This window comes from Papilio machaon, chromosome 6 (assembly GCF_912999745.1).
Source record: "Papilio machaon chromosome 6, ilPapMach1.1, whole genome shotgun sequence".
NCBI lineage: Eukaryota > Metazoa > Arthropoda > Insecta > Lepidoptera > Papilionidae > Papilio > Papilio machaon.
In genome coordinates this window covers 90,102-102,456 of record NC_059991.1, presented here as the reverse complement: position 1 = coordinate 102,456, position 12,355 = coordinate 90,102, and positions in this window count along the sequence as shown.

Sequence of the window (12,355 nt, the reverse complement as noted above, 5' to 3'; positions counted from 1 at the left end):
CTTTTGTATTTTTAAGTGCTAGGGATTTGGATGCGTTAAAATAAACAATAGCCTCGCCGCTGAGGCATCGGCAGCGCCATTAGCCGCTGTTTGTAAACACGCGGCGACAATGAGCCGCAAATACAGCACTCCCGGCCGCATTCCGCCGCCGTAGTCCGCTCCCCCCCCCCTCCCCGCACCTCCCCCCGCGCCACACAATAAATATATTATAGCGAGATGAGGTAATTTGTCGCGCCGCCTTATTTATGCTAATGAGTGGCGACGCAATCAGGGCCCGCGGCGGCAGGGGCGGGCGCTCTGTGCAGCAACGTCTCCCGTCACTACTTCCCATCAACTAGTTATTTACATAGCTAAAATAACAAAAACCAAAGTAAAATTCTTATGCAATTATATCATGTTAACAGATGACACATTATCCTTACAATCCATATTATACAACAGTTGATCAAATTTGATACCTTAGGAGTTAAGATAAAAAGTCCTTGGTGGTTACGATGCCGTAAGTTGTTCATTTATTTCTCACTAGCATTTGCCCGCCACTCCGTCCGCATGGAATTTAAAAACAACTTAATTAGTAGCCGATGTGTTCTTACAGCTCATGTTTTACATCTATGCCAAATTTAATCGACATTCGTTGAACCGTTCTGAAGATACGTACTAACAAACATACATCAATCTAAACTTTCCCGTTTATAATATTAGTAAGAAGTAAGATTTACATGTAGATGTGTAATACTTATTTTCTTGGTGTTCCTAGGTAAGTCTTAAAAGTTACAAATAAAGTAATATAAGAGGACCCGGAGTGCCTTCTTCTGATATAGAGTCAAGCCAAGGCCGGCCATCCCGAGCCTGCTCCGATCAACACCGCTCGCACCTGGGCGTGCTCTGCTGCATACACCTCGCCAAGTCCATGATGCCGACGAAAGAGAAAACATTAAGATCCTGTCCCAAAGTCAACAAACGGGCCAACATCTTATCTATTATAATTACATACTTAGTTCAGGTGATTTTCGAGGTGGAAAAGTGACTGTTTGCTGTATGGTGTTGTTGACTTATACCTAACCCGAGACGGTAATGTCTTAATTGAAAAGGCGTCGGCGGCGCGGCGGGCCGGGAATACAGATCGGCTAATTGAGTGCTACCGCCGCGCCGCGCCCGCCGCCCTGCACTCGCTGCTTTTAGCCACGTTCACAATTGCTTTTACTCACTATTGGGGGAAAACGCTTATAAACAATTATGATATTTTTAGGAGTGTTCTACGATTTTCCATCTTACCCGTCTTTGAATGTTAACTGGAGGTACTGCGCCTGAAACTCGACATCTAATTGTACGAGTCCAAAGAGTGTTGTTGAGGTCCAATTTTTATTTCATAAAAAATCGTGAAACATTCTTATCAGTCAAATATTATATGATCTATGCATATTTATAAAATGGCAGTGTAATATGGAGAATAAAAATATTTATTAAATAACAAAAATCTAGTTATAAATTGTTGTCTATATGTCTGTCGGCAAGGCCGCGTTTGTTCCATGTCATCTTCGGAACAGTCGGACCGATATTGACTGGAAGGTAGCTGATGCACGCGAGAATATTATATGCTACTTTTTTAATTCTGCACTGACGAAGTCGTGGGCGATCGCTAGTACTTTATATTATAATACTACTAGCTGTCGCCCGCGACTCCGACTGTACAGAATTAAAAAAATATATAGTAAATAGCCTATGTGTTCTTCCTGACTATGTTCCGTTCATTCGTTAATCTGCGCCAGATCATCCATCCCTCCATTCATCTAAACATTCACATTTAAAATATTAGTAAGATATACGAGTATAATACATAACATTATATGAAAATTTTAGTTCGAGGTGGCAAGGTAGCCTCGATAAATAAGAGGATTTGAGGTCCGTCGATCGTCGCACGTCAGCCGCCGCCCAGCAGCAGATAGCGATGGGCGGGCAGCGGGCGGGCAGCGGGCGGCGGTAAATCCATTTGCGGCTTGTGTTAATGCGACAACCGAGTGTTATTTATCGACGAACATAAATCGCGCCAAAATAATCGCGCTATTAAAACCCAAAGCCATTCAAATACACATACATAGAGTGAGTGATAAGTGCCAGGGGCGTATGCTGATGGTGTTTGTGATAAGTGAAGACGGTATCAGTTGAGGTATTGCCCAGTGCAATATTGATATGTTACGCGGTGTCCGGCAGGAATTGTGTCAGATGTTCTCATTAAATTGAGCATCACTTTATATTCTCTACCCGACACGTACGAGTGAGTTATAGAACGATAACAAACTGGCCGTTCAGTCGGTGGTCTGCCGTTAAAACATCTCTAAGGGCAATATTTAGTATAGATTTAAGAAAATGCACTCATTTTTTACCCTTTTTTACCCACCCTTTATCTCAATTCCCATCCTTTTCCCGTACGAATCTTGCCATCACTTCTTCAAGGTCTTTTATTAAAACAAAAAAGGGGAAAAGCTTGTTGTAATCCGGCACACACACTCTTCAGGAAAAAACGTGGAATCACTAAGACTGTAGGCGTGGCTTCATGAACCTGCGTTAAACCTGCCATGTGGCTCTTTTTTGTACAAAATAGCTTTTACGCTAATTTTTTAATTTTTATTTCTTAGATTTTTGTTAATTTACTATTAAAGTAACCATTCCTACGAAGCTTACTTGGTTTGGCTATAGTTGTAATATGGGATTCGAACCCTCGACCACGTTTTTGGATGTCCTTAACTACTAAGCTAGATATAAATCTGTGATTAACTCAAAAATACGTTATATGTCTTGTAACTATAATACATTGGGATCAATTTCATAGATTTCTTTTGGCAAAAAGGTTTTATAAATTTATATCAAAATACCAATCCAAGTGCATCAGTAATTCGTACTCAATTCCGGATCCTTGATCGAGGCAAAGGCAAAGGTACCAACCATATTGTGCGGAGAGCGCGCTGCAAACAGATCGCTCGCTGTCACAAGCGTCCTGTATCATTTTGTTTAACTAATCACACTCTATCGGTTTAACGTGGTGGATATAAATCGTCATGCTAATTATATTACAAGCCATTAAGTCGACGCGGCGTGTCAATACGCGAACGTACGGTGCGGCGCGACCGACGCACGTGTGCGGCGCGGCAAGCACCCGCGCCCTCACAAAAAACCCGCTCGGCGCTTGGCACTCGGCGCTCGGATGTCACACGGTGCCGCCGCCGCGCTGCGCCGACCATCTGCTTCCCACCCGCCTCCGCCGCGCACTCCGGCTCATTAAGTTAACTATACTGCGTTTTGACAGGGACTGCCTTACGATCTGTGTAGGGTGTTAAATAACGCTTCGACACGAGCGACGGACCAGCCGACGACACCTCTATGTCATGTTACAACGAACGCAACGAGAAAAGCGAATTTTATGTTCACAATTTTATTTAGGTTATAGGAAATATTTGCTATAAAGATTTTATAATAATGACTTACTACAGTAATACTGCAAACTTGTGCTTATCTTTTATACTTTATTTATTTATGAAGTCGTTGTATGGAAGTATTGCACAATCGTTGTCTAGTACTAGAAGATCTGAGGTTCCGATGATGTTCATTGAGCAGGGCGATGACTGGCTCGCGGCAGACTCGACCAAGTGGCCGGAGTCGACGCGAGCACAATGCGACGCGCAGGAAGTTAAAGTAGAGACGGTGTCCCCGGAGACTGCGCGCGGCACGTGTGACGCCGCGAGATTTATCCCGGGGACCGCGCCCCGCCGGCGTGCCGCACACAAATCTCTCGCGTAATTGCCTCACGGTCCTAAAATAAACAATTGTTTTAACATTTCGTATCTATAGCTCGAACCTATTGAGCACATTAAATCTTTATTTAAATAGTCGTGCGTCAGCAGACAGCGACAGCGCAGTGCTGGAGCGGTACCTACACTTCCGCTTGGGCACATCTCTGACATGAGTCCTGGTAAGGCACAAGCGGACTTCGGTGAGCTACGGCGAGTTGTGGTGAATGGCGGAGTGTTGCAGCGAACTGTCCATTCATAATTAAACGCTCGTTTCCGGTTTAGTTCGTTGGTCACTTTGTGAGCTTAGCTTCCGCAAATGCCGAAAAACAACGAGATGTCTCCCGAAAGAAAGCATACATATTATTTTATTTCAAGTTCCTGTTTAGCTAATGGTTAAAAGTTTCCTTCGTGACGTCACTAACACCTCACGCCCCTCACATCATATATCATTATCTGACTAATTTATGAGCTTGTCTCGCTCATAAATAAATTACGTCAAATTAAAATGTTGCTCGAAACATTTTAATTTTGCTCAACATCAAACTCCTTAAATCGTCGATATTAAGAAAGTCTTGGCTAAGAAACATCCGGGAATGGACCACTATTGCCAGCGTTGAACAACTTTTTCGCTTGACACAGGACAAGGATAGGTTTGCTGAGCTGACGGTCAATCTCCACTAATGGACAGGCATTAGAAGAAGAAGAAAACTGTAGCTGTCACGTCATATTTTTTATGCCATTTTATGCCATTTTATGCCATTTTTATGTCTATGTAGATTTTATGTATTTTCTCTAAGAACTAACTACGATAGCAGCGTTACTTTTCTCGAGCCAGATATCTTTTTTGACTACTCTATCAGACTAGCTGTCGCCCACGACTCCGACCTGGCGGAATTTATTAAAAAAACTTCAATAGTAGCCTATGTGTTTTTCCGGACTATGTTCTATACCTATCCATGCCAATCTCAGCGTGCTCCATGCGCCGTTCCGGAGATACGTATGTTAGTAACAAACATCTATTTATCCCTCCATCTAAACTTTCGCATTCATAATATTAGTAAAATTAAAAAAAGTGACAATTTTATGACTTGACCTGTGTCATAATCGCAGTTGTTTACGGGACTTTGTGTGTAGACTTAAAGTTTCATAAATACGCTCAATACAGGCGGCAGAAATGATAAGTGATAATAAAATAGTAAATTATTATAGAATAGTAAAATATCTTTTACTTCTCGTCATTTAACGTCCACTCTCTATAACATCGTTAAGTAAGATCTAGGTATACTGTAGTTTAGTTTGTAATATACCTTTTCAATGTCCACAACACTACGTGCTTTGCCGAGAAAAAGATAAGAATATTTGTCATGTAGGTGCAGGCAGTGAGGTGCAGGCAGTGAGGTGCAAGCAGTGAGGTGCAAGCAGTGAGGTTCAGGCAGTGAGGTGCAAGCAGTGAGGTTCAGGCAGTGAGGTGCAGGCAGTGAGGTGCAGGCAGTGAGATGCAAGCAGTGAGGTGCAAGCGGCGGCGGCGAGCTACGCGTGTTCGTGTCAGCGGAGGTAAGCTCTCACATTAGTCAAGTCATTACATTGAATCCTTTAATCCAGTGGTGATCGCTCCCCGGCGGCGCACTCGGAGCGCAGTCGCAGCTCTCTCGGGGCACAGTCGGGGCGCAGCCGCGGCGCAGTGGTGACAGGGCGGATTACCGCTGTGTACGCCGAAGCGTGCCCTCTGACAGCATATGTTGACATTAATGCATAATGTAAGCGATATCTCCACGGATACACTATGCCTCGCGACGGAGACCGGCCCGTTTGGGAAGGCTAAGCACAGCCTTTGACCAGCAACTGTGTTGGAAAACTCAAATATAGCGTAAATTATATAGTTTCTCCAAACAGAAGTTTGTAACATATTTATTATAGACATTGTAGTACAACATATATTAATTATTTATTTATTTTGCGTCATACCGCAGCTACGATGCGTAGGTACTGCATTGTGCCTTTATTTAAAAATCAGGAGTTCTTCCCATCGACGCAATTTATTATTTATCTGACACGAAGACGTGTCGGCGTCGTGTCGTGCGGTGTGAGGGGCTCTTACTAATCCCGCGGAGCAACAGCGCGGCACGTCGCAACCCTGCCCTGGATTAACAGCTCCGGTGTTAAGACTACTCCTCCCCCACCGGTAGCCCCCCCTCCCCCGCCCTGCCGTCAGCCCACCGTACACCGATACAACATACATCACATTGTTTTAAAATTAGTCAATTTATTTATAAGAGCCAAGCAGGAGGTGCCACGACACATCTCACTCTAAGCGGAGACTACTTCTCGACTCAAGTATCATTATCAAATATAACGCGCCGCACGTTGCACGCTCTACTAGCACGCGTCCTAACTGCAAGGTTTGATGCAAGGAAGGGAAGCGGAGGCGGAGGCACATCGTCTGCCAGTTGTGAGTTGCAGATCACCCGCACCGACCGCCATTACTTAGCAATGTTTGCGAAATAATTGATAAAGCATGTTAACGCACTTTGTTTGCGGTGCATAATGTTTGTGAATTTAGGTCGACATGGAAATGCGCCTGCATGATGCCACGTGCTTTTAGGTCGACTCTCATGAATGATGCCGCTTAGCGGGAAAACGCACCTCAGATTCAGTTTACAAGGTTCCCGGGCGTACTTGTGTGCAGTGTACGATGCTCACTGCCACTAATGCCCCTTTCTTTGGTACAATTAATTAACGCACGTTAGTGTGCGCAGGCGCAGTCATTAGGTCGGCGGCGTTACGCGGCATTTCGTTCAAACGACTACTTTTTTGCTTTGCGAAACGCTTCCACTGAAACGTTTCTGTTATAATTACTCTAAACGAGCGGCGGACACAGCTTTGTAGTGGCGGGGCTGCGGCCGCGGTGGCTGTCTCTCTCCTCTTGCTGCCAAATGCACACATGCGCATATTATTAACTAGTATGGTAGTAGAATCAGGGAGAATGCCATATGTGAGGTCTTTGTGATTGTGGAATTTGTTTTAAGTTTTATCGCACTTGTCAACTTCTCAGAAAAGTTTTTATTTATATTACTGGTAGCAAACGAGCAAGCGAACGAAACGACCGCTGTCCATAGACAGCCGCAATTGCTGATGAGTTGCCTGCCTTTAATCGACGGAGAAAACAACATTTATTAAAGAGATATCACGCGGCTTCTTAAATCTGCTGTCGATTGTGTCGCATGAACACACGCGACGCGCTGGCGGCGGTGGAGCGACAGCACGGTGCTATCTCGGAGCACATCTGAGCGGTAAATCTCGCAAGAATGCCGCCCTCGCCGGTTCACAGCTTGTATTCAATTCCACCGATTTGAGTTCAGCAGTACTGTCGCTGCTGCACCGCGCACAGTTTCGCGCTGTGTCGCGCCGTGTCGGAAGCGGGTCTTCCACCGCGTCCGTCATCGCGACGCAATTCCACCGCGCCGCAAATAGCCGCGCCGTTCAATTGATGACACGTCGAAGTACCGCCGCCCCCGCCTCCCGCCGCCGACCACGATTTATTGCCTCCTCTAATAACATTTCAAATGTACATTACTAAACAATACAACGCAGCGCGTGTGTTTTGAGTTTCATTTGTGGTTAAAGAGACAAGAACAAATAAAGGTACAATTAAAAACTATGTTGCTAAACGTTATATACTTAGACATCACATTAATTACATTTGAGGTAACATTTGAGGTGACATGTGGGCTGATATTAGACATTAACAAAAACCATCATTATTGAGATATAACAGTTTTGAATATACACATTTAACTATAAAATACCATTTTATAACTACTTTGAACTCCGTAATATCAAAGTTGTAAAGTTATTGAAATTCAGTCTCCACTTGCGTAATTGCGGCGGACCTGACAAGATATCGCTCAGCGCGGCGGGTGACTACGCGCGCAAGCCTCTTTGCGCTGACACCTTAACGACTGTGCCGTCCTGCTCGCGCCCCGCGCCCCGCGACCCGCCCGCCGCACGCCGCACGCCGCATGCCGCCCGTCGCCCGCCGCCGAACTCTTCGCAAAATAAAACGAATAGAGATAAGCGGCGCGGCTCAAAGCACTCGCTCGATAGATATATGCCCTGCGTATCCACCACTTGAAGATTCGCTAACTGAAAACTTCCGACTTTGAGGCTAGAAATTCCTATGTTACAGACTCCTCCGAATTATTTTATCTTGTGAATTAAACATTACCTATTTTTAAATAAGATTTGATATTTAACCGAATAATATTAAAAATGTTGTAATAAAAGCGAAACACCTTCGCGCTATGTTTTAGTTTAAACTGATTGTGTACACCACACCGTACCTTAACTCCGCGAGCCGCGCGCCACCAATCACTCACGAGGGGGCCAGGGTACGAGAACAAAGAGTCGGCACTCGAGGTGCTCGTCTCCAAGTCGAATTACGTCTCCTAAGTTTGACAGTTGAATGAAATACAGACGCGAAGAGGTCGGCGCAGCGCGACGTCAATTAAACGCAAAGCGCTTCGTAACGAGCGCGGGGCAAGGGGGGAGGGGCACGTTATGACAGTAATTAATGAGGGAAGTTAGAGAGATGTCAAACTGCGAGCGGATCATAACTCACTGTATTCGCCCGCGCGCTTCATTTGCTACTAGCATTTGGCCTGCATTTTACATGCATTTGGCTTGTACACATTCATAAAACATTGACGATGTGTCAGCAAACTTTGAAGTCATTCAAAGGAAACAAATTATGAAAAACTATCTCAACAGGAAAATGCCTCGGGGCTACGTGAGCCGTGGGAGATACACATCCGGTGTGTCGGGTACAGGGTAAATGGCGTGGCACATTCACCTAACCTCACTTGTGGCCATTTTTTTTATAGTGGGGATATGCGTTACGCATACCACCGCGCCCTAGAGGGGAAAGGCGCGGTGGTTATGTCGGACTCCCTCCCTATAGAAGACTACCGACTAAAACCCCACTGTTTCCCTCAGCTCACCGAGCACAGGGTGTGGGCACGCTAAAGCATTCTAAAACCTCACTTGTGTCCTAAACTGACTCAAACTCACAAACAATAAGTACCTGCGATCAACGGAAATTATAAAATATCTAAACGATTTTACTTTTATAAGGTTGTAATCCTGTAATCATTCCTGAAAAAGTAGGTTAAGTATAAGATAATGAGTGAGTGCACTTTATGAATCTTGTATAGTGTACATTTTTTGTGAACAAATAAATAAAAATTTGCATGTTTGTTTCTTCAATTTAAACACTGAAACATTTCAAAATAAATCCTTAGACGATAAGTGACATTGTCAGCCGGTGACATGTTTTGATGTCCAGGCGAAGCCAGGGCGGATATTATAATTTTAGTTTATTTTCCCTTTCCACCCTTTTCTTATAAGGATAAGATGGGAAGGAATAGCGACTTTGACGGAGGAGGGTACGCATAGGAAGGGGAAGTATCCTCTTTCTGTGAATTTCCTCCTCCATTAATTAATAATAGGCAGCACATCTGTATTTCAGCGAATTCAGTTACCAACTTGCTCGTTTGCTGACTTATAAATTAAAAAAACAGACATGGATAATTTCGATAATCATTAGGTTCGTATGCTGTTTTGATTGTATAATACCGACTGCGAAATAACAATAATTATATAATATAGACATGTTGTTACAAGAAAAAAGAGTTTCTTTAGAGTTTAGAGGGTTTTCATGACATTATTTTGTTACTTTTTAGTGCATATTGTTTGAGATTGTTTTTTATGAAGACGGCTTTGTTTCTTCTTAAAAATTGTATTTTTCGAGTATGAACACAAACAATAAGCTTAACCGATAAACAAACAAGTAGCTTGTTGTCGGACGCGGCCGTTGTTACTACAGATAGTGATACTCGTATTACATAAAAGATATCAAACAGATCTAGTAAACCGTTGAAATTATACAAACGAAGAAAATGCCTATCACATAACATAACAATACATAATTTGTATACAAGAAACGCAAATGAAAAATACTACATCGCGTTACAATGAAAAGCACAATTTTGCTTTCTTGGCTTACGTAGGTCAAACTATATGACCTACATAAAAATGATGTATGGAGTAATTATAGATCCTTAAATTTGCTAAATGAACGTCTTTGGTGGAATATATCTATCGTCTATGAATAACCATGTTATTGTGAAAAAACGTCGATTAAAATGCACACGAATAACAGCATCGTAAGCTTACGGCGCTATTATTTAGTTATTATAGTTTCGGCCTAAGTAGGGACATAAACGTAAGTGTGTCAAATACATCTCAAATATAAAATGTCACCTATTTACTTCGGCCGACACCGACTGCGAAATAACAATAATTATACAATATAGACATGTTACAAGAAAGAAGAGAACTTTCTTACTTTCGAGGGTTTTCATGACATTATTTTGTTACTTTTTAGTGCATTTTGTTTTGTTGGAATCGTTTCAAATGCAGAGAAGTTGAGAGCGCCGAAAACAATTAATTTACTAGCCGGCACCGTCATTTGAAGAACTCGAGACACACAGTCTGGTTATTGCGCTGGCGCAATATAGGTAAACGATAACTACTGTATCGATAAAGTATAAAGTGGTTGCGGGGAGGGAGAAGAGGGGAGCGGGGCTGAATTTGGAGCGAAATAATTTAGCCGGTATATGAGTGAGTCGGCGTGGGAACTTGCGAAAGCGGATCGCGGGCACGACGTGCGCTCTGCCGCGCCGAGCGCCGCGCGGAATGCGGCGGCCGTCACACGCAGATGTTCGCCAACACGTCGCTGCGTCAATACGTTGCCATAAATAGCGTCCTTCGCATCGGCCGTGTCACATCGCATTAGCCACGAGCGTGGTGTTCCCAGGCGCGGCGAAAGTGACCGCGTCGCGAGCGTCGATGAGCGGCGAGCTCATGAATAAGCAACGCGCTCGTTACTGCATGCCGCTGTAATCTGATCGCATTCTGGGTGCGGCGTGCGGCGTGCGGCGTGCGGTGTGCAGTATGCGGAGTGTGGTGTGCGGCGTCCTAGTGCGGTGCTGCGCACTCACCTCGCCTTCATTCAGACAACTTCATGCCTGCTTAAAATTTTATGAGACATACATCAATAAGGAACGGCTTAACTCACGTATAATCGTCCGGTGACGGCACTGATTAGTTTCGGACTCGTCGGTCATATGTCGACGCGACTGCGAAGATCTGAAAATAAATACCAGCTCTAAAGATAGACCCCGACGGGTCCGAAACTAGTCAGTACCGTCACCCGACGATCATACGTGAGTTATTTATTATTTATTTATTTATTTACAATACAATAAAAACCTAAACTATGTCCCACAAAATGGGACGTTATGCCGTTCCTAATTAATTAATAAACTTAATTTGTGTTGTACATATTATGCTCATAGTAGAACTATAACAAGAACAATTTGAACATATGCGTTAAAGGTTAACGCGCATTCATAAGTCCCTCGTTCATCCAACACTCGCCAATGCCTCGAGTAGCTGTTTGAGCGGGATAAAGACATAAAATTGTTAGCAAAACCGTGAGTTGAAGCCGCGTATAAATGACTAGCGTACTAGGGAAACTGAAATATGTCTTACGAGCTTTTCTGCTGGAGAAGTAGGTACGTAGTGAATCTAATCTGCAACGCTTGAAGAGGACTATTTCAAGCATTGGTAACTGGAGGGCAAGCGTGTAGCAGCGTATGGCAAGGTATGGCAGTGTAGGACAGGGTGTGGCAGCGTGGGGGCGTGGCGGCGATGGGCGGTGGCCACTTTTTGCGTGCGCTGCAATCTGTATGCGTGCCGCAGCCGCGGCCGTTCCGCGAACGCAATTACCGCATCCGCAGCCGCCATATTGCGGCACGGCGCGGACACAGCCACAGTCCGGCCCAGGACTGAAACCGGACCGTCATTTTATCAAAATCTGTCTAGTGGTTTAGGAACGCTTGAAAAGAACAGACCTTCACATGTAAGAAAATTATTTAATAGTAATTTAAACTGAACACAGTAGGTATGCGGACCAAAGTCACAGGAAATTTGAAATCATTGAAGTTAACAAACAAACGCAAGCTAAAAGTAGGTACATACCTACCATCCTACTCGCACTAAAGTTTCATTAAAATTTAATTCCGTTGTTTAGGAAAATATTGGAGGCAAACAAACTTTAATTTTAAATTATATATACCTACATATAATATTCATACGAAGATAGTAATCTACACATTGTCCAGACATTTGTTACAGTTAAATTAGTATATCAACAAATACATAAGTAGTTTAGTATATTTTACTTTATTTTTGTTAAGTTGTATTTTGCCGAAATTAGAAAAAAATATCATTAGGTACACGCAATGTATAAGTAGGTAGGTACTCGTACCTACCATATCTGTGTCACGTACCTATACTAATAACATTTCAAAAGTCGTCTTATGAGTATAGAGCGACAAGTATATCTCCCCAAGTGGGATTACGTCAAATTTAATTATGATAACTCACTCACGCCACCTCTTAACGGTCGACTGTCAATGTTCAAAAATAGTGCTTTTCCAGAATTG